The 26,116-nt window shown below is 45.9% G+C and overlaps 1 protein-coding gene across 4 annotated transcripts in view; it reads left to right on the top strand.

Annotated features, from left to right (window-relative positions):
• HRH1 (histamine receptor H1) overlaps positions 1-26,116 on the top strand; it is a 139,550-nt gene that overhangs the window by 95,129 nt on the left and 18,305 nt on the right. The gene's annotated exons all lie outside the window — the stretch shown is intronic.

Here is a 26,116-nt window from a genome sequence, read left to right as displayed (position 1 = left end):
GCACATGTGTGAATCAGTGATTGTCTGAGGAGAGTCTGAAGTGGGAAAAACTTGGAATAACCATAAATATCCACCTCTAGGGTACTGGTTAAATAAGTGATCATGCAGCCATATATGTCTTACCATGCAATTGTGAAGAAGGATGACTCAATTCATAGAAACTGACACAGAATGTTTTTCAAAGGCCATTTGTTTAAAAGAAAGAAAGAAAGGAAGGGAGGAGCAAAGAGTTTATGTCAACACATAGACTTCCGTGCACATAGTCTGGATGGGAAGGAGACAGAGGATGCTAGAAACGGAGGTGCTTCTGGGAATAAGATCTCATTATAAGATCTCAGCTGGAAGATAGGGCTTGGTTTCCATACTCTATATTTTCTCCTTCTTCTCCTTCTTCTTCCTCCTCTCCTCCTCCTCCTCCTCCTCCTCCTCCTCCTTCTTCTTTTTGATTGAAATATAATTAACATACAGCATTGTAGCAGTTACAGATGTACAATATAATGATTCAACAATTCCATACATTTTTCAGTGTTTATCAAGATAAGTGTGCTCTTAATCCCTGTCACCTGTTTCACCCACCTCCCCTCTGGTAACCAGCAGTTTGTTCTCTCTATTTGGTGTTTTTTTTTTTAATATTTTATTTATTTATTTGACAGACAGAGATCACAAGTAGGCAGAGAGGCAGGCAGAGAGAGAGGAGGAAGCAGGCTCCCTGCTGAGCAGAGAGCCCGATGCGGGGCTCGATCCCAGGACCCTGGGATCATGACCTGAGCCGAAGGCAGAGGCTTTAACCCACTGAGCCACCCAGGCGCCCTCTCTATTTGGTTTTTTGTTTGCCTCTTTTTTTGTTTGTTTGTTTCTTAATTTCCACATATGAGTGAAATCATACGGTATTTGTCTTTCTCTGAGTTATTTCACTTAGCATTATACTCTCTAGTTCTGATCCATGCTATTGCAAGTGACAGGATTTCATTCTTTTTTATGGCTGAATAATAGTCCTGTGTGTGTTTGTGTGTGTGTGTGTGTGAGAGAGAGAGAGAGAGAGAGAGAGAGAGACATCTTCTTTATCCATTTATCTGTCAGAGGACACTTGGGCTCCTTCCCTGTGTTGGCTATTGTAAACAATGCTGCAATTAATAGGGGCATGTATATCCCTTCAGATTAGTGGTTTTGTTTTCTTTGAGTAATTACCCAGTAGTGGAATTACCAGATCATAAGGTAGTTCTATTTTCAATTTTTTGAGGAGCCTCTGTGCTGTCTTCCAGAGTGGCTACACCAGTTTGCATTCCCACCAACAGTGCATGAGGGTTCCTTTTTCACCATATCATTGCCAACACTTGTCTTGTGTTTTATATTTTAGCCATTCTGACAGGTGTAAAGTGATCTCTCATTGTGGTTTTGGTTTACATTTCTCTGCTGATGAGTGGTATTGAGCATTTTTTCAGGTGTCTCTTGGCCATCTGTATGTCTTCTCTGGAGAAATGTCTGTTCATGTCTTCTACATGTTTTAACTAGATTATTTATTTTTTTGGTATTGAGTTGAGTTGTATAAGTTTTTTTCTATATTTTGGACATTAACCCCTTTTTGGAAATATCATTTGTAAATATCTTCTCCCATCCAGTAGGTTGCTCTTTTGTTTTGATGATGGTTTCCTTCACCATATAGAAATTTTTTATTTTGGCATAGTCTCAATAGTTTAATTTTGTACTCTATTTTCTTTAGTATCTTTTTTCCTAACCCTATACACAAATGTGTTTATCATAAATCTAAATAAATAAATAAATAAAAGAATAGAACGATGTAAAAATGCCTGGCTCATAAGAGGTACCTAATATAACAGTTTTCTTCACCCTCATTGAACTTTAGTTTCCCCTTCTACTAAACTGGAATACTAAATTCTGGCACTGCCATCCTCTATGGGCCATTGTGAGGATCAAATGCAAGAGTTAAAAGAGGCCATGCTTCGAAAGGAGCATAAAGGTCTAGTAATGTAGAGTTTCAGTAGTAGTACTGATGATAGCACCATTATTTCAAGTCATTATGGTCCCCCCAGATGTGGCACCACATAGGACCCAGCCTATTTATCCTAGTGACTTAAATTCTCTCTCTCTGGGCCTCTCTCTGTTTTTTGTTTGTTTGTTTATTTTGGTTTTTTTGTTTGTTTGTTTTTTTATCTGTTAAAAATGTCCATCCATAGCTCCCATTGGGTGATTTCTGACCCTGGGGTCTGCAAGGCTTCCTGCCTGTTCTGGTAAGAGCTGTTCTATCTCCTCCGCTCCTCAGTGGACTAGAGACCACCCCGGATTCTGCAGTTAGCTTTCCATTCACCCTCAGGATTATACATTTCCAGACCTGTCTTCTTCCCAGATCTCAGGGTGGAGAAATAGAGGGAACCCAAAGGCTTGGAAGAAACCAACCTCAGGGTCATTACACTGAGCCTTGCTTGCCACAAAGATTAAGGTAGGAACAGAATGACCTTAGTAAATCACAGATTTTTCATCTCCTGTGACATAAACACAGGGGGCTCCTAAGAAACTAGATTAGCCCATTTGGAAAGTCACCTGGAAGTATATACTTAAAGTGGTTTTTGGGGCAGCATGCAAATGCCAGGTCTCCATAGCTCCCCTCCCACCAAGTTCACTTGTTTCCCCACAGACAATCCCTGTTGTCTGTGCCTCGGCTGCTGGCATAGGCAGTCCTCATGGCCCCACTTGACCTATTTCTCTGCTTGGAAGTCAGGTTCATGGCTTTGTCATCTGCACATTCCCAGCCCTTCAGTCAGGCTGCACTCCATGCATGTTGACTTTATAAGTGAGTAAAGGGATGCCCAGGGAAGAATGGTATGTTATCCAAAGTCACCCAGTAGCAAGTGGCAGAGCCAGGACCAGAACACATCTGTAAGGCCAGAGGAGAATAGGGTGCTTGGTGTTTCCTTCCTGTGGGAAGGAAAAGAAAAGTACCTGTGGGAAAGAAACTCTCCTGAGCCCCCTTTTCCACCTAGGCTAAGCAGGGCATCAGTGGCAGCTCTCAGGAGTTCACTTGAGTAGAGGTACTGACACCTTGTGATCCACAAAAGTTTCTGTGAATGTTGCACCAGAAGGAAGACTGGGTTTGGGAAGAAGGGAAAAGTGTGGCAGGGACATTGGTCTACTCTTGGCTGGTTTTGGGTCCATGGGCAAGCCATACTGTATCCCTGAATTGATTTCCACAGCCATAACACACCCACCAACCCCCAAATGACCAAAGGGCCCAGAGGAAGGGCTCGAGAAGCACTGGAAGCATTGTTGAGAGATGCAGATGTCTTGTCATCTTGTCCCGGGCAGTCCTGTCCCCTCCTCTTCCTCCTCTTCCAAGTGTGAACTCATGGCCTGGACATGACCTAGGATTTTTCCCTTCAGTTAAAGGGCATTTACAAACTTCCTCAAAACAACTGTTGTCTAAAAAACTGAAATACCTGTGTCAATGACCAACTATAGGGTGAGAATAGCAAGTAGCTCTTTACAGTGAAAAAAGAAAAGAGAGAAAAGAAAAAAGAAATGAGAGAAAAACCCATTTTTGCTAAGAAATTATGACATCATCAGAGAAGCCTTCTTTTTGACCTCGTTCTTAATTTCTCTAATAAGCCTGGTACGGTGTTAATCATCTCTAATATGCCTGGCATGGTGCTAAGAACTGTGGCAGAATGTAAAGTGAACAAAATTTGGCTTCATATCACATAGAGTAATGCTCATCTGATAGAGCACGTGCTTCCCTACTTTTCCTGGCGTCTTGCAGCCAATCAGGGCCAGTAACTAGTTCAAACTAGTTGAATCCAAAGCACTTCCTTAGTACTCTCTTCTGCTGTGGTGTTAATATTTCAGACGATAAAGCCTCTTCATCCTGGTTCCTGAGTGACTGTATGGAATAGCATCCCCTGCTGACTTGCACTGGCCACATTGCATGAGTGAGAAATTAACCTTGGTTGATTATACCTTGAGATTTGGGTGTTAGTTTGTTTCTGTAGCATAACTGCTCCTGGGCTGACTAATTCAGTCCCTATATTACCCCGATCATAACAGCTGCCATTTATTGAATGCCTATTATATGCCTGAGCACTTCACTTGCTTGATCCCATTTAATACTCACGGCAGGCCGGTGAGAGAGCTCCTACTGTTTCCATATCCCCAATGAGGAAGCAGAAGCTCAGGAGTCTTGCCCAGCCAGGGTCATGCAACTATGAAGTTGCAGAGTCAGGGTTCTATCTCAGGTCTATCTGATTTTGAGGCTAGTGTTTTCTTTCTAAACTAGTTTCAAGTTCAAGGGAGCTTAGACAAGAAAATACATTGTGTAAGGTGAAGGTTGGAGACTAGGGAGGCAGGACAAAGGGGAAGTAAGTCCATAGTGCAGGGTGAGAAGGAACATCCAGGCCCCAGATCCCAAATTAGAATGCTAATATTATTGAGAGACCAAAATACAACTTTAAATACTATTTTGGTAGTGACCATCCCTTGATGTTGCACGTAAAGAGGCCATTAATGTCGACATATAGCTGCTATTTACTCCCACCAATAAGAAGAATCCCTAATGTGAGCTGTTGGCTGTTTCACAAATATGTTAACCCAGAAACAAGATTAAGTCATAAGACATTAGAACAGAAAGGAACCTCCTCTTACCCTTGGTATCAAGAAGGGTGAAGCCCAGGGGCTCCTGGGTGGCTCAGTGGATTAAGCCGCTGCCTTCAACTCAGGTCATGATCTCAGGGTCCTGGGATTGAGCCCTGCATCGGGCTCTCTGCTCAGCAGGAAGCCTGCTTCCCACTCTCTCTCTGCCTGCCTCTCTGCCTACTTGTGATCTGTCTCTCTGCCAAATAAATAAATAAAATCTTAAAATAAAAAACAAGAAGGGTGAAGCCCAGAGAAGGAAAGTCCCCTGTTTCACACAGTGTGTTCTTGGTAGCTGTCCTCGTTGTGCCTCAGACACTTTGCTTTTAGTGTTTGCTAAAGCACACAGAAGAGAATGCATGGGTGCTCTCTGCCTTTCCTCTCCTGTAAGGTCCTAAATGTTTCCTGAAGGCAGGAGTAGTATTGCACTTATCCATTTGTCTCTTTCCTTTCATGCATACATTGTCCAAAAACTAAGTATTTGCAATAGGAGTGATCTCTTCTGACCTTCACAGAAATCCTTTGAGTGAGCAGGGCAGATTTTTGTCTCCATTGTGCAGATGCCAGAAAAGTCTCAGTGAGGTGGAGTGTTTTGTCCAAGGTCACACAGCATATGTGTAACTGCAACCTGATTCTTTGCTCTCAGATGAACTTGCTATCCTTTTGGATCCAGAGGACACCCTTGGGCTTATGTTGTAGACCAGCCCTGTGATTAAGGTCTTGGCTCTGCATTCATAATCTAGCCAGTCAGTCCTTCTGTGACTCACTTTCTAAGTTAGGAGGATAATAGTAACTATCTATCTCAAGAATAATTAAGTAAATAAACACATACAAACCTCTTAGAAGAGTGCTTGGGACATAGTGTTCTGTGGGTATTAGCCAGGACTCTAACAAGATGCTTGGCATCAGTGGGTGGATATTTTGGTGGTTCTCAAAAAGACCTCAGTGGTCCATGACATGTAATCATTTGTTGTTTTTCTGAGACAGATGTTGACTACTCACATGGAATGATACGGTGATGATCATCTTCCAACACTCACACATTCTTTTTTTGTGAAAAATGACCACTATGTGAGTGAGAATAGTAATAAATCCTGGTTAACTGGGGGAGAGACAGGCAGGAAGCATGTGCCTCTAGAACAGCTATGTGTAGGCAGAGAGCAGGAGCCTTTCTGGAGCAATCAGGAGGTCTCTGATCTACCCTATAGATGTTGGTAGAAGGGTGTCATCCAGATGCCATTTCGCCAGAGGCTCTGGAACACAGGGCCTGCCTTGCAAGTCCCAAGAGGTAATGTAAGTGCCCAGAGGACACAAAACGAAGTATCAGTCTCCAGCTGTGGCTCCAGAAACCCCCCAGACATGGAGTGAGCATGACCAGATGAGACTGGAAGAGTCCCTTCCCTGTCCTCACTCAAGGCCCAACGCTTACCACCCCAGTACCTGGAAGAGACCTAGCCATCCCACGCTGTCCCAAGACCTAGCTGCCCCGGTCTGCTCATTCCAGGCCTCCTGAGGACAGGGCGGCGGGCCTGCTACATGGCAGGAAGCACTGGTTCTGCAATTTGTTGGGTTGATACTAAGTTATCCAAGCACAAATGCAAAGAGATAATGTGGCATAAATTAGAGCATTGGTGTAAAATTGGCTGTGTCCCAGGTATGGTGTTGATGAGGTGTTTGTAGGAAGGACCGTGTCCTCCCTAGAGGTGACAGAGAATGATACATTGTTCAGGGTGGGACAGTGCCCTCAGAGATTTTGGGGCCTGGAGGCAAACAGACCCAAGTCCAGATCCCAACGTGGTGCTGTATCATACTCTGCATTTGGATGAGTGATCCCTTCTCCCCAGGGCTCAGGGAACCTGATGTGGGGCTCGATCCCAGGACCCTGGGATCATGACCTGAGCTGAAATGACTGAGCCACCCAGGTGCCCCTTGTCCCAGTGTTCTGCAGATGTCAACTTTGGGTACACTGATGTGCTCGCTATTATTTACTTAATCACTTTCTAAGTCAGCTCACATTTTAGGTTAAGCCTCATCCTTAGCAATCGTAGCCGTGAAATGATGGGCTTGATTTGCTTTTTTTTTCCCCCTAACATGCCTTAAAATATATGCATAAACACAAAACAATATTCTTTGTGTGAGACCAAAGAAAGAAGAAAAAGAAAAAAGAATCAGTGTGCTCAGCAACATTGATATGCACACCACACTTGGGGACGCCCGCATGTCCGAATTTAATCCCCGAGCTGTCCTGTCAAGAGGAGAGCTCTGAGATGAAGAAACGGATTTCCCACTCAACAGCCTGCATTCAGTTAGTACCTTTGAGAGGTCAGTTTGACATTCCTTCCAGTCATTTTCTTTTTAAGAGGAATCTTTCAGATCCTCAATCTTCTTCTTGCCAGGAACCAAAAAGAGCAAAACATTGTGGGGAGTGCTCCTCAGAACACGCAGCTTTCTGCAAGGTTGTTTTCCTTTTGAGAAGATTCATATTCATCTCAATCCCTTGTAAATCAAACCCAAACCTCCAACGTGAGGAGAAAACATAAACAAGTTTGAATGGGGCTGACTGAATGGTGCCAACAGTGAACCTTCCAAGCCAATCTGTCCAAGCTGTCCAAGCCAGCCAGACCATATTTAGGCATATCTGCCCTGTGATTCCTTTACAATCTTCCCTCCTCCCCAGCTCACCTTCGCATTCCTGGGTTGACTAGAAATCCCACCTCCAGGGAGCACATGGGGTGACCTCACGGGGCCCAGGCATAGCTCAGGAATCTACACGCATTCTTCAGAGCCAAGCAGCTCTCACGACGTCTGGGCTTCAGTGATGGGGCATCCGGAGACCCCAGTCCTGGGGTGTTGCCCCTTGCCTTCATAGTGCTGTCCCACTTGTGAATGCCTCAGCTCAGATGTGCTGCAGAATTCTCCAGTGCTCCAGTGCTGCAAGAGACAGAAGCCACCTCAACCAAAGAAGTCCTCATAAGGATACAGAGGCATTCCCAAGGAAATCAGCACAGGACAGCAGAGGAGCCTCAGGAAGGGCCCACAGTGTCCCACAGCTCCCCTTCCCCTCCCCTGCAAGCCCTCTCTGTCCCAGTTACTTCCTGTGTGTCTCATTCATGCCCCGGTCTGAGCAGATCATCCGTCCCTGCCTCCAGCATTCTTGGGGCAGAAAGTGGCCATCCACAGTTGTAGAATTTTATGCCACCCAGAGAGAGACTGGAATGTTCTCTCAGGCCCAGTTCCATGCTCCCAGGGAAGGGGCTATACAGTCTGGCCCACAAGTCCATTTTCTTCCCTGTGACCAGTGATCTTGTTTTTTTTTTTTTTTTAATATATATATATTTATTTATTTATTTTAGTGAGAGAGAGAGAGTATGGGGTGGGGAGGGGCAGAGGGAGAGTGAGAATCTCAAGCAGGCTCCCCCCTGAGTGTGGAGCTGGACTCAGGGCTCCATCCCAGGACTCTGGGATCATGACCTGAGTCGGACCCTTAATCCACTGAGCCTCCCAGGCGCCATGTCCTGGTCATCTTTTCAAAATGTAATCTGGCTATAGTCTTCCCCCACTTCCCGTATTTGTCTTATTATGATTTTTGGATTTTTATTTGTCTACCCCCATTCAACTGCTCACTCCATCAGGAACGGGATAGGTCCGCTTATTCTCCTAGCTCATAGCGGTGTTCCTCAGTAACAGCAGTGTTCATGCCGGAGCCTTTAACTGAGTCATCCCTCAGAACCTTTCAGAGCAGCCAAGTTTCAAAGGTGGATAAAATATTTGAGATATTGCCTTTTGGGAATCTGCATGATCCTTTCAGAGGAAATTATATCCCAGATCATAAGAAGCCATTCAGCCACTTTATTTGTGGTCCATGAACCAGCAGCACCTGAGAGCGTATTAAAAATGCAGAATCTCAGGCCCAACCCCAGCCCTACTCAGTAGGAATCTGTATTTTAACAAGTGGATTCGTGTGCACATTGAAATTTGAGGAACGCTGAGTTAGGACATCTTTTTCTATGTTCCTATAACCTCCCTTAATTTCTTTCCATTCCCTTTAATTTCTTTCCATTTCTTCCTTAGTGTTGGACTTATTTTCTAGCCTGTGAGCCTCCTGAGGGTCGGGACCCTGGCTGCTTTGCCTAGCTCTTTAACCTCGGTGCCTGGACACAGCCTGGTATACATAGGCAAGGATGGTCCCCCCCCCCAAATTGTCCCCCAGGAAAGGGTCCATCCAAAATTCTATTCATATTATAGAATGCTCTATAAATTATTTTGTTCTGAACAAAAGTTACTGTCTGGGAAAGTCACGTTAATGTGGAGATGACCTCAGTGCTAGCTAGTTTGGATGTTTGCGGAGGTCACTCAATGGATTCAATGAACAGTGGATAAAGAAATGCAACCCAATTTAGTCATCATTTCTGGAAAATGTGACTTCACAATAGTAATTACTAGAAAGCACTGTACATTCCTTTTGAAGATCATCTTAAAAAATATTACAGTGTGTGGTTATGTTTTAGGGTTATGACATATAGCCAGAGAATCTTTAAAAAAAAAAAATCAGACAGGTCATCCAAGACTTCCTTCCAGGCTGCACACTGGCTAATGCTAATGAAAGCATTTGCCTTCAGGAGTTAAGGAAGAAAGACCACATCTGGCAGGTCATGGGAAGGTCCCTGCCTTGCCTTTTGCCAGCCTGTGATTGTATGTGATTCATTTTACTTCCTTACCAGGGAAACAGGTATGCTGCTCTCCAATTCTACCTGTCTTTTGATTTCACGTATTCCACTAACTAGTGGAAGGCTGGGTTATCCAGCTCTCTGCAGGCCCCTCACCTACCTTCAGTACCCTCAGTCATGTGCTCCCTGCACCACCAGTAGCCTGCGCTGTGTGTAGCATGGGGGACATGGCGACCCTGACTCAGCCTTCTGCAAAGCTGTGAGGTCATACCAGCTGCAGTAGGTCCTGCATGCCCTCAGGATTTCTGTTCTCGCACACTCACCCAGATGCTTGCCCATCACCCCGCCCTACAAAGTCCCACCCAAATCCACTTCTGTCTCCCCCCACCCCACCACTTTCCAATTCCCCAGGCTCCAAACATTTACTCTCTCTGATCTAATTTCCATTCTTCAGGGCCCTGCTGCTAGGATTTATAAGAAGGTACTAAATGCCAAGAGCTTATGAATGACTGAGAGACCCATTTTTTAGTATTATAATAACCACTACAGTGGATCAGACATCTGGTTTTGCCCAGCTTTCTGGCTGGATGTGCAGCTGGATGGAGAAGAGGAGAGTGGGGACTTGCTGTTGAAATGTCTGACTGAGCTGACGAGGGAGAGCCCCATCCCTGGGCCCACACCTTACAGACTTGAGGCCCAAGGCAAGAAAGAGTACAAATAGTCTGGGGGTGGCTGCAGCCATGGGTTTTCTGGAGGAAGGTGGAAGTGAAGGTTGTTTGGACCCACATTATAATGGATCTTTATGGAATTCATCCTGGAGGAGACAGAGCCAGTGAAGAGTCAGAGAGGACGGTGGCATGATCTGATTGGCATCTTAGGAAAATTCCATAGAGGGCAAGACTGCAAGCAGACAGACTAGTTAGGAGAGAGTCAGAGCATTCCTGCGAGGAGACCTGGACCACCTGAACAGAGGCAGTGACATGAAAACAACAGGTGAGGTTTGATGTGTAAGAAGTTTCCAAGGCAGAAATGGAGCGTCAAGGAAAGAGAATAACTGAAGGTGACTTCCTGCTTTCCAGGCATGTGGTTGATAAGGTGGGGTGGGGACCTTGTTACTGGTGCCCCAGAAGGAGGCTTGGAAATGCCAAATTTGAGGTGCACGTCCAAGAGGAGTTGTCCAGGAAGTATTTAGATATATAGGCGGGGCTTGGCAGATCTGGGCAGATTTAGGAGCCAGCAGGATCAAAAGTTAAGGCAGGGTACAGAACGCTAGAGCTGCTGCCCAGGTGAGATACAATGGTGGCCCAGCCCAGAAAGGGTAATGAAATGGCACAGAGAAGTGGATGGACTTGAGAAGCATTTAGAAGGCAGAACAGACAGCACTTAGAGATGGTTGGAATATAAGAGGTGAGCTGGAGGGGAAAATCAGTGTGGTTCCCAATTTTCTAGCTACAGCATCTGAGAGGAGAGCAGTCGTCCATGGAACAAGATGTAGTTTGGGGGAAAGATAATGACTTAGTTTGGGTTCTCCTCAAAGCAGAGCTTGAGGCAAGGATTTAGGTAAGCACTTTATTAGGGAGGTATTCCAGGTAGGAGTGGGAAGTGAGCCAGGGCAAGTTTGAATGCTTATGGAAGGCGTGTTGGTGCACGGATTACTGCTGTGGGCAGTGCCACAGCTCTCAGTGACAGACTCTGAGTGACAGACTCTAGGCCATGCCTGAGCATGGTCCCCTGAAGCTGGTTGTGCTTTGTTCTTGGGGTATTAACTCTCCAGCACTTCCATCCCATGCCTCATTGGGGGTGAAGAGAAAACTTTCTCTGGTGGTATAGACAGCTCTCAGAGTAGACCAAGGTTGTATGGGTGGGACATCAGAGGCATTCGCTACAGGTGATGAGATGGCTCAGATGGATTGAGTCTCAGGCATCTGAGACTTCCAACTGGAGATGTCCCCAAACAGAAAATGGTAGTCATCAAAGATTCCTGACACTGTACCCTGGAAAGGTAGATGTCTTTATGTGTGTTTATTTTATGGGGTTTTGTTTTGTTTTAAGAATTTTATTTATTTATTTTGCTAGAGAGGGCAAGGGAGAGAGAGAAAGAGTATGGCGGAGAGGGTGGGGCAGAGAGAGAAGCACAAACTCCCTGCTGAGCAGGGAGCCCTATGTTGGACTCCATTGCAGGACCCTGGGATCATGACATGGGCTGAAGGTAGCTGCTTAACTGACTGAGCCATCCAAGTGCCCATATTTTATGTTTTTTTTTTTTATATTTTATTCCTTTATTTGAGAGAGAGAATGCATGAGTCGGGGGATGAGCAGAGGGAGAAGCAGACTCCCTGCTAAGCAGGGAGCCCAATGCAGGGCTGGATCCCAGGACCCTGAGATCATGATTTGAGCTGAAATCAGATGCTTTGCTGACTGAACCACCCAGGTGCCCCATGTGTGTTTAGAGCCCTTGAGTGTCAGTGGTCTGGGGGACCCCTGGGGCTGGCTACAAGGCCAGTATTTGGGGCTCAGTCCACCTCTCACAGAACAGTCACCAGGTGTTGGTATAGCTCTCCCTCCCTGTCTGTGTATCGAGAGTGCCACTTGTCAACGGTTCCAAGAAGTGGGGCTCCTTAAGCAAAGAGGAAACTGGGGATCTGGAGAAGACAAACTAAGGACAGAGCAGAGACTGAAAAACAAGAGAGCTGGGGGGTGGGGTGGGGAGTGCCATCACCATGACATCAGCTAAGTGAGTGAGAGGAGAGTGAGTGGAATGAGTGCTAGCCAAGGATTTGATGCCGTGTCCCTTGTCCCCACCGTACCCTCTTAGCCACAGAAGGCAGGCATTGAATGCGTTTGTGTTTCAGTTCCTTGACATTTGCAGTGGGATAATTTACTTCGCCCAGCCCATCCAGTAGAAATAGGACGCCATCCAGAAATGTAATTGTAAATATCCTAGTAGCCACATTTTAAAAAGTAAAAAGAGTAGGTGCAGTTCACTTCAATAGCATATTTTATCTAACACAATATATCCAAAATACTATCATTTCAATGTGGAACCATAGTAAACAATTATGAAGATGATTATCAGATTTTTTTACATTTGGGGCTGTGGGGTTAACTCTTCAAATGTGTGTGTATTTTGTACTTAGAGCCCATCTCAATTTGGACCCACCACATTCAAGGACTCACTAGTCACATGAGGTTGTCCCACTTATTGGGTGGCCCGAGTCCAGCCTGTCTGCCTTAGAGAACCATGGGGAGGAGCGAGTTGAGCTCCACCCATCTCTCTCATCATCTCTCTTCATTGTAGGGTCTCGTCCTCACAATATGATAATTATGATAACTGAGGATTTACACTGTGGTGGGAGGTTTATGTACTTGACCTTATTTGAGCCACACATCCTGTTAAACATAAATTATTAACCCTGTATTATTTATGGGTTAAACAGTTCAGGCACTGTAAGGTCAAGTAGTTTGCCTGTGGTCATATTCCTCATTAGTACTGACCTCAGGATTGGAAAGTAATTCTCGTTGACTCAAAGGTCTTGCACTTACACATGAAACATGCTGTCAGTCCCAAGAGTCATCTCTCTCATTCCCCCTCAGGGCCTTTGCACACATTGTTCCTTCTGCCTGCAATCTCCCTCCCTGACTCACTCCCACTAAGGAAGACACACATAGAAAGGGATGGTTTTTCTTCAGGATGTTGACTTGTCAGGGTGTGACCTCTGTGCCAGTGGCAGCCATCTTGATACCAGGAGGTGTATTCCTGACAGGTGAGGATATTCCTGACAGATGCTGAGGATGGCCAAGCCAAAAGACAGAACTGAAGTCCTTGATGATGTCCTTGAAGTGTTGAATTAACCAACACTGGATCTGCTCTACCTCAGGACTTCTTGTTAGAGGGAGAATATATTTTCTTATTACATAAGCCAAGTGAGTTGAGATTTTTCTATTACTTTTAGCCTAACTCATCCTAACAAGTACATTGTACCATGGAGAGAGAGTATAGTCTGGAACCAGTTGGGGAATAGAGCAGGGACGTGGAGTCCAGCTCCAGCACTGGAAGGTCTGGGATATCTTTTATGCATAGATTGGATGTCACTTCCACACAAAGCCTTCTCAGAGTGCCATCTGTCCCCCCACACACCCGCCCAACCTCCCGCAGCCTCCCAGGAAGTCATTCCTCCTTCCTTTGGACTCTTCTGTCTGCGTATATTGGTAATCCATGTGTATGTCTTCTCTCCCTGTTGCTTGTAAGCTCCCCAAGAGGAGAGCCTGTGTGTCAGTCATTTTTGTATCCCCCCAGTTATACCCTGCACATAGCAGGTGCTTGAAAAATGATTGAGGAATAAATGGAAGTGCGAATAAGTTAATATTAATATCTCTATTTCCTATCATAAGAGAGAAGGCATTTCCCTAAACATTCCACCTGGCTGACAGATGAGTAAGTCATTTTTCCTGCTGTAGGCTCAGCTTTTCCATCTGTAAAATGGGAAGGTTGGATTAAATCTCCAGCTCAAAAAACCTCCATGACTTGATAGTACTTTTTATTAAGGGTCTGCTCTATGCAGTCTGTGCATTACAGGCAAGAATCAGACACATTCTCTTCCATCGAGACACTCAGGGTCTAGGGTGGAGGTTCTTTACCTTTGTGGGGGGACTAGATCCCATTGATGGCCTCTCCCCAGAAAGATGCTCTTGCCCCCTTTACATCTGTGGGCAGTTTTAGGGAATCCATTGAGCTATACAAAAGCCTCCAGAGGCCCACCCCTACCTTCCAGGCTTGTCTGAGCTGGAGCTAGAGGGCACGGAAGAACAGCATGTTTCTCAGAGGAGTCCCCAGTGCAGAAGGGAAGGCAGATATGTTGATAAACCACTGGTCTCCCGTGTGAGAGGCGCTGCAACAGGCAGGCTCTGGTGACAGCAGGAACTGCTGGGGAATGCAGAGGAAACACTGCTGCTTGTGTAGGAGTTCACCAGGTTCTTGTATGAGGAAGACCTCTTGGCAGCCAAGCAGGGGGAACAGGCACCTGCCCATGGGCTGTGAACGGGCACCAGCTTTTATGGCCGTTGGGTAACTGGGCAGCTAGAAACCAGAGAGATGGTGGAGGGCGGCAGAAGGTGGTGGGTGGGAGAGAAGCCAACAGGAAGTGGCCAAGTTCTGCATGGTTTGGGGCATGCCATAGGAGTGGGGATCTATAAAGGTTCACGAGGACCTCAGGTCAGACATGGGCCTTCCAAGAAGCAGGCTGAAGATTCAACACAGCCTTAGACTCTGCGGGACAAGGGCTATCTGTAAGTTCATGGTGTTACCAAGGCTGTCACTGTGCCCTGAAAGGGAGCCTTCCAGGCAGAAAGCTGTCCTCACCAGGCCTTGTCATGTGCCTGTGGAGCTGCCAACAGGAAGCAGGTCTAGCTAGGAAAAATAAAAGCAGAAAGCTTTTCCCTTTGTGTGGTCCCCTGGTGACTCTTAACTCTGGCCCTTGTCCTCGGCCTCCAAAGGCTGTTGTTAACATTTTGGGAAGTTAAAGGAAATCATTTTTCCTGCTGCCCAGGCCCCGGCGGGCCTTCCTTTTTGCTGGAAATGCTTGGCAAGGTGTCTCCACATGGCTCCCCTCACACTGAGCAGGCACCAAGGGGATAAAACAGAATGCCTTTGAGTAATTCAAAGCTGGGAGAGTGGATTTTTCCTTAATTCATGCAGTTTTGTGGTAGATGAAATTATTTCATAGTGGGAAGATTAAAAGGAGCCTTTGAGAACAAATTAACCAGATCATTTCTAAAGTTCCTTCCAGATTTCCCATCCTGATCGTATGTGGTGTCAGCCTCCAGGCTCCCTGTAGGCTCTGCTTTCCCCTAGCCAAACTGCTCTTTGAGCTAGCTACCTGGCTGCTTCTGACTCTTCCTTAATCAAAAGGAATGGGGGCATGGAATGATGTTCCATGGGAACCTATTGTGTGCCAAATATTGTTGAATCATTTCACAACGCCGTGAAATGAGGGTGAGGTGATGATTCCCATTTGACAGATGCATTCAATGAGGCTCAGGGAGGTGTGCACATTAAACAAACATGAAGGAAGGACCTATGCGATAAACCCTAAGCTGGGAGCTGGAGAAACAGCAGAGGGCACGATGGAAGTGTTTCCCAGACTTACAGAGCTTATTGTCTAGCTGGGAAGAGAGGGACCCTTGTGAAATAATCCCACAGATAAAGGATGTTAGGAGAGTGTCATCAGGGTTGGGGAAGGCTTCCTGGAGGAGGTGACACTTGAGTGCTGATTGGAAGCATGAGTAAGTATTAAACCAGAGAGCCACAGGCCAGATGATCCAAGCAGAGGGAAGAGCACTTGCAAAGCCCTTGAAGCAGGAAGGAGCTTAGAGCTTTCCAAGGACTCGGAGGTGTGTGTGGCTAGAGCATGGAGGGGCTGATATGAGATCATACTCACTGAATCAGGAAAGGGTAGACGGGGATCGGCTCCGCATGACCTCCTGAGTCTGCAGTGCAGAAAGAGAGGGCATGAGAAAGAGAACAAACTAGATACTAGGTTTTGGGCCAGGCGCTGTGATCCCATCTGATTCCAGAAGCCACCCAGGGGCAAATGTTTTTCTTATCTCATTTGTTGCCAGACAAAACTGAGGCTCAGAGAGGGCACACAGCTGCAGTTCCACCGCTGGTCAGAGGTGAACTCAGGCTTCCTGCCACATCCAATTCCAAAGCCCAGGCCAACCTCAGCTTCTCATGTTAGGGGCCTGGACACCCCGGCTGCCATCCCCCCACCACCCCTGCCTGGCCCCTCCTCTTTCAGGTGGGAGATTTCCCACGGGGAGTGCCCAGCCTGGTTCTCCTCAGCCCCATGTGTTTGGCTTCTGGCCTGCCTCTGTGGCATCCTTGCTTGGGATCAGAGAGGGAGAAACTTGGGGTCTGGTAATTGTATTCCATTAAGCCTAATTAAGATGCAAATTTGTACAGTTAATGAAGAAGGCAATTTGGAGGCAATTTCGCTGGTGACACAGGACTCTCATCAGTGCCTCTCAAGAGGTAGGGCTGAGAATATGTGAAATGTATGCACTGCCACCCCCGACACGGCCTCTGGCCGCTCTCCAGGGATAAATTCTTCCTGCTGGAGAAGCACAACCCACCCCAGGTAGAGCACATTGTGCAGAAACTGCTCAAATCACATAATCCCTGACGTGGGGATCCCCTGGTTCTGGGCCCCTGGGCCCCCACCCATGGACTCTGCCCTGCCCAGGTCTCTCGATGTAGGTCTGGAAGATCTGAGCAGTTTTCTGGAATCAGACTGCCTGGCTTCAAATCCTGGCTCCACCCTCACCAGCTGGGTCTTCGGGCAAGTTTGTTAATCTGTCTGGACCTTAGTTTCCTCCTCTGTGAAATGGGACACAAATAGTATCACCCTTTAGGGTTGCTGTGAAGACAAAGTAAGATGATGCATGGAAAGCACTTAGCAAGACCCCTGGCGCGTGAATGTGGGGCATTTTCAGTAGCTTGGCCACTTTTCCACACTCTGCTTGGGTGGGGGTTCTGCCCCCAAACCCTAGGCTCCCAAACTTCTTTCTGTGGCTGTCAGAGGTCTGTTGTCTTGGAGTGGGACTTTACTCGGGTCCTGGATGCCCTGTCCCTGTGGTCCACCTGGCTGCAAAGCAGTGACCTTTGACACAGATTGTTGCTTGGTGGTTTTCCCATTTATGGATACCAAAACCGGCCTGCTGGCCTGGACTTCAGTAGCTGACTCACCGTCCTCCTGCCACCTGGCTCCCCCTGCCCCTGTGGCCAGATTCATTTATAAATAAGTTACTCAACTGACATCATCATGAGCATAGCTAGGATTTGTTATGGGTTCGCTATGTCAAGCTCTTTGCCTATCATTATGTTATTTCGTCCCAACAACAATTTACAGATGCAGAAACTGAGGCTCAGAGTAGAGTGACTTGCTCACTCTACTGTGCTCCAGGTGTCAGGGTCATTCAGCTGGTGTGGTACGGAAATGGAACTCAAACTGTGTCTGTCTGGTTCCTAACCTGAATTGTAAGCCCTCTGGTCAAGTCCCTCTACAGTTCCCAGGTACCTGCTGGGGGCCAGACTGTGCACAGTGCCTGGGGCAGAAAGCCCTGTCTATAACCTCTACGGGCATATAGATTTGTAGGAAGGAGCAGACAGTAGGACAGACAATGCCAGCAGAGTGGAAATGCTGTGATGGAGGGAACCTGGAGGAGTGGGGTGGGGGGTAGCTCTAGGCTGGGTAATTGAAGGATGGGTGGAAGTCTTTGGAGATTTGCAGGGGAAAAGGCATTCCTGGAGGTAGGGACAGAAGGAACAGTGACAGGGAGGTGTGAGACACTTGAATGTATTGAAGTTAGGGGTCAGGGGTAGATGGTGGGCATGGAGCTGCAGTGATAGGCAGGGTGTGGGAGGAGGCAGGAAAGGCAGATAGAAGCAAGACCATGCTAAGCCTCCCAGGCCAAGTTAAGACAGAACTCAACAGAGATTTAGAGTGAGATGTTCAGGACTCAGACAGACCTGGGCTGGAGTCTGAGCTTTTCTACTTATTGGCTGTGTGACCTTAGATAAGACTCTTTACTTCTCTGAGCCTTGGTTTCATAATCTATAAAATGGAGGAGGGTAGTGATCAAAAAGTCTCCCTTCCAGTGTGGTTTTAAGAAGATGCACAAAAGATTAGCAGTCTTTACAAAGGGAACCTTCAGTAGGTACCCAGGGAACCTTCAATATGTACGCACTGCTCCCCTCATTTGAAGGGTTGGGGGATGGGGAGCCACTGCAAGACCCAAGGAAGGAGAGTGGCCATCCCTGCATGTCCAGTGGGTCTGTCTAACCTGTGCCCTGAGAGCTGTCAAGAAGGGTGGGCGTGGTGGGCCACCAAAACTAGATTAGTGGATAAACAGAAGGAGTTTTCCTCACTCAGTAATTTATTATTTAAAGGTGAGAACAGTTTTTCCACTTTGTGGAACACACACAAGAGCAAGGCAAAGAAGAATTTAAAACTGTATTTCAAACTTTCACACTCCCTTTGCAATATATTTATGTCTCTTTACTCCCTGCTCTACCTGTTCTTCCCTTAACACTATTCTTGAAATCAATTTTAAGTTGACTTTCTTTTTTTTGCATAACTTGTCCTGACACAATACTATCGATTAAATAAAAATCTAACGCTTTTTTAAAAAGTCACTTAACATCCTTCTACCAAGGAAAAACCAACTACGAGTTTTCAGGCACCTTTTCTCCAAGGATACACACTCATCTAATTTCGCATAATACAGTTACGTATCATTCTGTAACCTTCTTAATTTGACAGCTACGAACATCTTCCCACATCCACATCATTATTAACAGCTGCATATGTTCTTAGTGTTCTTATGAGCCCATACTTAACCAATCCCGTGATAACTGTTGTTCATATAGCTTCTGGTTTTCTAAGAATGTAAATAGCTAGACAAAACTCACATTAAAAGCATTGCTCTAGCCTTCTGTTTCCCAAACATATCTTCATGGAAGATGCCACGAATCGAATGCTTGTGTCCCCCTGATTCATATGTTGAAGCCCTAACTGCCAATGTGATGACATTTGGAGATGGGGCTTTTAGGAGGTCATTCGATTTAGGTGCGGTTGTGAGAACGGAGCCCCATGATGGGATGAGTGCCTGTATAAGATGAAGATACCAGAGTACTGTGAAAGTATTTTCTCTTCCTTATGACTTTCTTACCATGTTCTTTTCTCTAGCTTACTGTAAGAATACAGTATATAAGACACATATACAATATGGGTTAGGAGTGCCTGGGTGGCTCAGTGAGTTAAGCCTCAGCCTTTGGCTCAGGTCATGATCTGAGGGTCCTGGGATCGAGTCCTGCATCCGGCTCTCTGCTCAGCGGGGAGCCTGCTTCCCCCCCTGTCTCTGCCTGCTTGTGTTCTCTGTTAATAAATACAATCTTTAAAAATGAATAAATAGATAAATAAAATATGGTTTGATTGACTGCTCACTGTTATCAATAAGGCTTCCAGCTAACCGTAAGCTATTAATAGTTCAGTTTGGGGGAAGTCAAAAGTCATACATGGATTTCCAACAGCACAGGGGTTCAGTGCCCAATGTCATTCAAGGGTCAACTGTACTTAACAAAGAGATTTGGAAATTATTTATTTGTGATGGTAAGTTTTAATTGTGTAGAGATTCTTGATTCTTTTCTTGGCATATCTGATCTGGTATAAAGCTTCTGATCTGTATAAAGAAATTTAATCTATCATATTTTACAGTGTTTCCCTAATAATAGCCCTGTGACTTCCAGAATCTCTTGTCTTAGCTCAGGCTGCCACAACAAAATACTGCAGACTGGATGCATAAACAACAGATGTGTCCTTCTCACAGTTCTGAAGGATAGGAAGTCTGAGATCAGAGTATCCATATGGTCAGGTTCTTGGCGAGGGCTCTCTTCCTGGCTTGCAGACAGCCACCTTCTCACTGCGTCCTCACATGGTGGAGAGAGGACCCTCTGGTGTCTTTTCTTCATCTTATACAGGCACTCATCCCATCATGGGGGCTCCGTTCTCACAACTGCATCTAAATTGAATTACCTCCTGAAAGCCTCATCCCCAAATGCCATCACATTGGCAGTTAGGGTTTCAACATATGAATCAGAGGGACACAGCATTCAATTCATGGCATCTTCCATGAAGAGAAGTTTGGGAACCAGAGGGCTAGAGCCACGCTTTTAATGTGATTTTTTTCTCTCCCACAGTAGCCAATAAACTCGATTGTTTATTAAGTGCTAGCTAGATGCCAGGCTCTCTGTTTGGTACACTCTCTATGTATTGTCTCAGTGGACATCCCTCCAAGGAAAGGATTATTAGCTCCATTTTACAGAGGAAGATCCTGAGGCTCAGCTAATAAGAGCTGGAGCTCAGATTTGGAGGCTGACTCCAGGCCCCTGCCCATTGTCATTCTACTACATGGCGGGGTAGACTGTAGGTAAAATTTCTGGAGGGTAGGGGTTTATCTTGTCCACCTCTGGATCCTATCCCTGTGTCAACATAAGGCAGATAGCACCCAGTCCAGCTGTTAACAGGTAGAGTAAAGCCTTAGCCTTAGTTGTCTTGGATTTGAATCCCCCCTCCCCCATACTAGCTCTGTGCCTTTGGCTTTGGTTTTCCATCCCTTAAATGGGGTTCATAATCCCCACCCTGCAAAACTGCCTTGAGGACAAAATGAAATATTGTGTGCAGCTGGTATGTAGTAAGCACTGAACAAATTTATTATTTTTGGTATATTCATTTAGTACCCCCAAAGACCCCAGGATCCCATGAGTAGAGCACCTTGGAGTTTGAGATAGTTCTGTGGACTCTCAGAGTATAATAACATCATCTGTTCACTTATCCATGCACTCAGCAAATATCAATGGTATACCTATTACGTGCCAAGCATCAAAATCCAGCGGTGAACAAGATAAAAGCCCAGCTCCCAAAGAGCTAACCTGCTAGGGGGATTGAGATAGAAGATAAAGTAGCCAGCAAATAAAGTGATTCCAGTAATGCTGGGTGCTATGAAGAAGAAAAAAAAAGAAAACAAAAGAGGAAAAATAAAGTAAACTAAGAGGTCAGAAATGAGAGAAAGCTTGGGGAAGAATTCGTTAGACAAAATAGACAAGGAAGGTGACAACTGAGCACAGACATAGATGAACTTGAATGCACCATGGGAGAATTTTAATTAGCAAATGTGGTGCCTGAAGCAAGCAGCTAACAGGGCTCTCAAACCACTATTGTAAATCCCGAGGAAGGGGTGCCAGCCAGGAGCTCTAGCTGGTGGCCCCTTATTCCAGCGATTATAATAATAAATGTTGCCCATTGAGCTTTTTAGTTTCCAACTGTTAGGGGAGTACCTATTGCCAACATGTAAATTCAGCAAATTGAGAGATGAAACAGCATTTCATAATCAGGATTAGACCTTGTTTTCCTTTTAGAGGAAGGCAGGTCCGGCACCCTCTCAGATATGCCTGTCCTCAGGGCAGCTGCATGGGCATGGGTCTTCCTGAGAAGGACCCAGAGAGCAAACCCTGCACGTTGTTGGTAGCTCAAGTCAGGAACATCAGCAAAGACTGGGATTTCGAGATTCTCCTCTGCTCAGATTTACCCAGGAGAGTTCCCACCCGTGTCAGGAGCCAAAACGTGCTACTTGCGGTGTGAGAAAGGATTTGGGGCCACTTCCTGGAAGGTTCAATGCAGAAAGATTGGGCTCTTGGAGCTATTCATGGGGCTTGGGTCAGTGTTTCTCAGACTACCCACATCAGAATCACTGAGGACTCCTTATTAAAGACTCAGCTTCTGGGCCTCATGCCAGACCTCCCGGGTCCAGTTCCCTGGAATCTGCCTTTTAAGAGTCTCCTCAGAGGTTCCTATGCACTCCAAAGTTGGGGGATAGTTGGTGGGTTTGCAACCACAGGACGGTCCTAGGACCACCAGCGCTTCCACGCTACTGTCAGACAGCACTTCCCAGTTGGACAGGGCAGGGAGGGGGGTGGTTTGGGGGCCTGGCCACATCCTGGGGTTGTATTTTTATCTCAGAGAGAACTGCAGCAGGAAGGAGGGCAGGAATTTCAGGAGATGGTTTTTGTCATGCTGTGAGACAGTGTGTGTGAGAAGGCTCTGCCATATTTCTAATGAGAAGGAGGAAGGAAAAAAGACATATATATATGTATATATATACATGTATATATACATGTATATATATATATTCATTCTGGAGGCAAATGTGTGACTTCCAAATTGATTGTTTTCCAGCCTGGACAGAATTTTCATTTCTCTCTGGTGAGTCACTATAGATGTTGCCTTTTTCTCTCTGCCTCTTTCAAGCAAAGGACACATTTCATGGAGGGGCTGAGATCTCCCCAGGAACAGGCCTGAGAAGTTTACACATCGCCAATCCAGTTAGAGGACACACTCAAGTCACCCCAGAACCCCAACCAGTCCTGTGCCGTGGGGGCCGCAGATCCTCCTGACTAGCAAGGGGATGGTTATGCCAGCCCCGTTAGCTCAGATCTTGCCATCTCTTGTTTTGGGCTGTCTGGCTGCCATCCTGCTGGTTTCAATGAGAAAATGTCTGCAAGTACCTTTTGGCACTCATTCAAGTAACAATCAGAAAGTATAGCATAGTAATGAAGAACATGGGTTCTAGGAACCATCTTTCAGTGGCTCCCTGTCTCAATCAAAGTCAAAACCAAAGTATCTAGCACGTCTTTAAGGCCCCAGATGATCTCATCTCTACCACCTTTCTGCTACCATTTCTCACTCAGCTCCAGCCATACTGATATCCTGGGTGTTTATCAAACATATCAAGGATGTGTCCACCCCAGGGCGTTTGCCCAGGCTGTTCCCTCCTCCCGTCATGCTCTTTCTCCCAGATCTTTGTGTAATTCATTCCCTCGCTTCCTTTAGGCCTCTGCTCAAATGTCACATCACCCTGACCATCCTTTATCCAATAGCACACCTACCTCAGATATAATATTCCCCTTGTTTTCTCAAAGCATTTGTTATCACCTAATGTAGTATTTACTTTTTTTTTTTTTAATGAACTGTATCTCTGCGCTAGAATGATAGCTCTTTGTGGATGGGAACTTTGTCTGACTTGATTCCTGCTATTTTCCCAATATCTAGTATATGTCTAGTATATTATAGGCCCTTACTAAATAATGATTTATGGAATGAATGAATGAATGAATACATGCATGCATGCATGCATGCCTGGCTTTGTTCCTTGCTAACTCTGTGACCTTGAACATCTTAGTATCTCTGAGCCTCAGTTTCCAGGTCTTTAAAATGGACATGGTTATAGAGGTTTACATGTTAAATTAGACAATGCATGTAAGTTCTTTGCATGGTGACCAGCACAGTTAAAGTTCTCAATAATGATGATTGACCTTAGATAGTTATTATTTAGACCAACAAATTCAAATAGAATGTACTAAAGAAAATGAGAGAGGTGTGCAAAGGGCTGTCCTGTTGAGAAATGACAGAGGTTCTGACCGGGCCAGGTAGTAGGAATCAGGAAAGCGTCTCAGGAGGGGTAGGTAGCCTTTGAGCTGGGCCTCTGGGTTGGGCAGGATCTCAGTAGGTCAGTACTGATTTTATAGAACGGTGGTGCAGGAAAAAGGAACAAGCGTGAGCAAAGAGGCAGAGAGTTCAGGGACTGGTCAGGCTTGCTTCAGGGATTGGGGTGGGGGCAAAGTCCTCTTTATTGACCTTGGTGGTACGTATCTTACAATCATCTATTGAGTAAACCCATTACATTAGTGTTGTTTCCTGTATTCATGTTTTGTTTTAAAAAAAAGAAAAAACCATACACACACTTAAAATAAGAAAGGAAGAGGTATTGGATACAATCAGATGGAAGTTCACCGTCTGCCTTCTGCCAGCTCTCTGACCTTTGGCAAGTTATTCAACCTCTCCCAGCCTTCGTTTCCTTATCTGGAAAGGAAATTGTAATAGCACTTAGCTCCTAGCATGTGCTGGCCATTTAGTAAAAGAATGCATGTCATCCACACCCAGACCCTTGTAAGATCTGTCAGTGTGAATTGGTGGTCCTAGAAAGAAGCGGACTTGGGTATCAGAAGCCCTGAGTGCTGTCTCCACCTCTGTCCACCTCTCCCCCTGACTTGCTTTGTGATCTTGGCAGAGTCCTTTCTCTGAGGTCAGATACCTCCTGATTTTCCTGAAAATCCCATCTCTGGTAAGAACTGTAGCTGATATTGGTAGGCTGCTTGCTGGGACCTGGGGTGCTCTGGGCTGAGCCCACCCATACTTGTGTTACCTCCAAACACGAGGAGCACCCAGTGGCCCTGGGAAACAGCAGGCAGTGAGAGGTGTGGAAACCCCGATGTTTCCCAAGCCTGCCCGTGGCAGGTGAAAATGCACCGGAGACACAAGGCCGAGACAGTAAATTGCTTTCTGGTGTTTTATGTAGGGGAAATGGTGCTGCTTTTACTCTTCTAGGCTTGGGCTGCGTCCTGTAAGCTTTGTTTGCCTCTACTGCCTTCACCAGGTCATGTGGGCTTAAAGAACAGACAAGTGGAGGGTAATTACCTGGGAAGGGTTCCCTGCCTCTCTAAGGGTCACTTTTCCTAGCCGGTGTCCTACACAATCCTGCTTCCTTGGGAGCCGAAGAGAGATGACCAACTCCTGATTTTTTGACTGAACTGAGAGGAGAAATCAAGGCAGATGAATCAAGGGTTGCTGCTCCCTGAAGTATCTGGAGGTGGGAATATGAGTTTATAAGAAAATGTAAAATGTAACAATTCATTGAGCACCCTGACATCTACCAGGAACTCACATTCAATCTGCCTTGAATTCCCAGGAAGATTCCGTCTAAAGGTCCCCTTCAACTGACAAATCCTTTTGTATTAGACACCCCACCCCAGAGTGTCCCAAGGAGTTGCTTGGCCAGAACCTCTTTCATCTTAAAAAACTGAACCTCTGTATCCATCAAACACCAACTCCCCATGCCTGTTTCCCCCAGCTGCTGCAACCATCACTAGACTTTCTATAATAAGCTCTAAATAAATGTGCTCGACATTTCTATAAATGTGCTCTTAGAACCACACAGTATGTCTTTTATGACTGGCTATTTTACTTAGTACAATGTCCCCTAGGTTCATTTTTGTTGTAGCAAGGATCAGAATTTCCTTCCTTTCTGAGGTTATATTTCATTATAAGAATAGACCATATTTTATTTATTCATTCTTCTGTTGATGGACCCTTGGGTTGCTTCCACCTGTTGAATAATGCCACTGTGAACACGATCAGTTTCTCCTTAAAATCGTCCATTAAGGGGCGCCTGGGTGGCTCAGTGGTTTGGGCTGCTGCCTTCGGCTCGGGTCATGATCTCAGGATCCTGGGATCGAGCCCCGCATCGGGCTCTCTGCTCCGCAGGAAGCCTGCTTCCCTCTCTCTCTCTCTCTGCCTGCCTCTCTGCCTACTTGTGATCTCTGTCTGTCAAATAAATAAATAAAATCTTTAAAAAAAAATCGTCCATTAATCCTATATGCCAATGGTAGTGTAGTTGTTCTGATGGGCTGGGGTACTAACAGTCAGCTTCTCTTTTAACACCCATACCCTGGGCTCAGAAACTGGGGAAATAGCCATGTAGCTGTGGAGCTTGGGCAAAGGACAGGAACAGAGTCTTATCTGAAAAACATGGGTGGACAGGGTGCCTGGGTGGTGAAGTGGGTTCAGTGTCCGACTCTTGATTTCAGCTCAGGTCTTGATCACAGGGTCGTGAGATCAACCCCTGTGTCGGGCTCCACACTCAGTGGGGAGTCTGCTTGAGATACTCTCTCTCCCTCTTCCTCTGTCCCTACCCGCTAAAAATCATGGGTGATAATAATAGTTCCTTCCTGACCAGGTTCCCATAAGGTTTAAATGAGACTATGCATAACAAACTCTCTCAGCTTCCATAGATGTAGCTCTCATTTCCCAAGTTTACAGATAAGGCGGTGGTGGGAGAGAAGCCTTCCAGGCAAAGGCACAGCCTAGGTCCCTGAGGGCAAAGCAGGCAGCCTTGCATGGGGCACGACATGTGCTGGGGGTACAAGCAATGGAGAAGAAGGTGTGCTGGCAAATGCCATGGGAGGTCGCTCTCGGAGGCAGCAGGGCCCCCACCCAAATAAGGACTTAGGGCCCCCATATTCATTTATTAGCTCTGATCATTTTCTTGTAGAACCCTTGGGATTTTCTAGATATAAGATCCTGTCATCTGCAAATTGAAAAGTTTGACTTCTTCCTTTCAAGTCCGTGTGACTTTATTGC

Source organism: Mustela nivalis (assembly GCF_964662115.1).
Source record: "Mustela nivalis genome assembly, chromosome: 1".
In the NCBI taxonomy this organism is placed as follows: domain Eukaryota; kingdom Metazoa; phylum Chordata; class Mammalia; order Carnivora; family Mustelidae; genus Mustela; species Mustela nivalis.
This window is presented reverse-complemented; position numbering and strand designations above follow the sequence as displayed.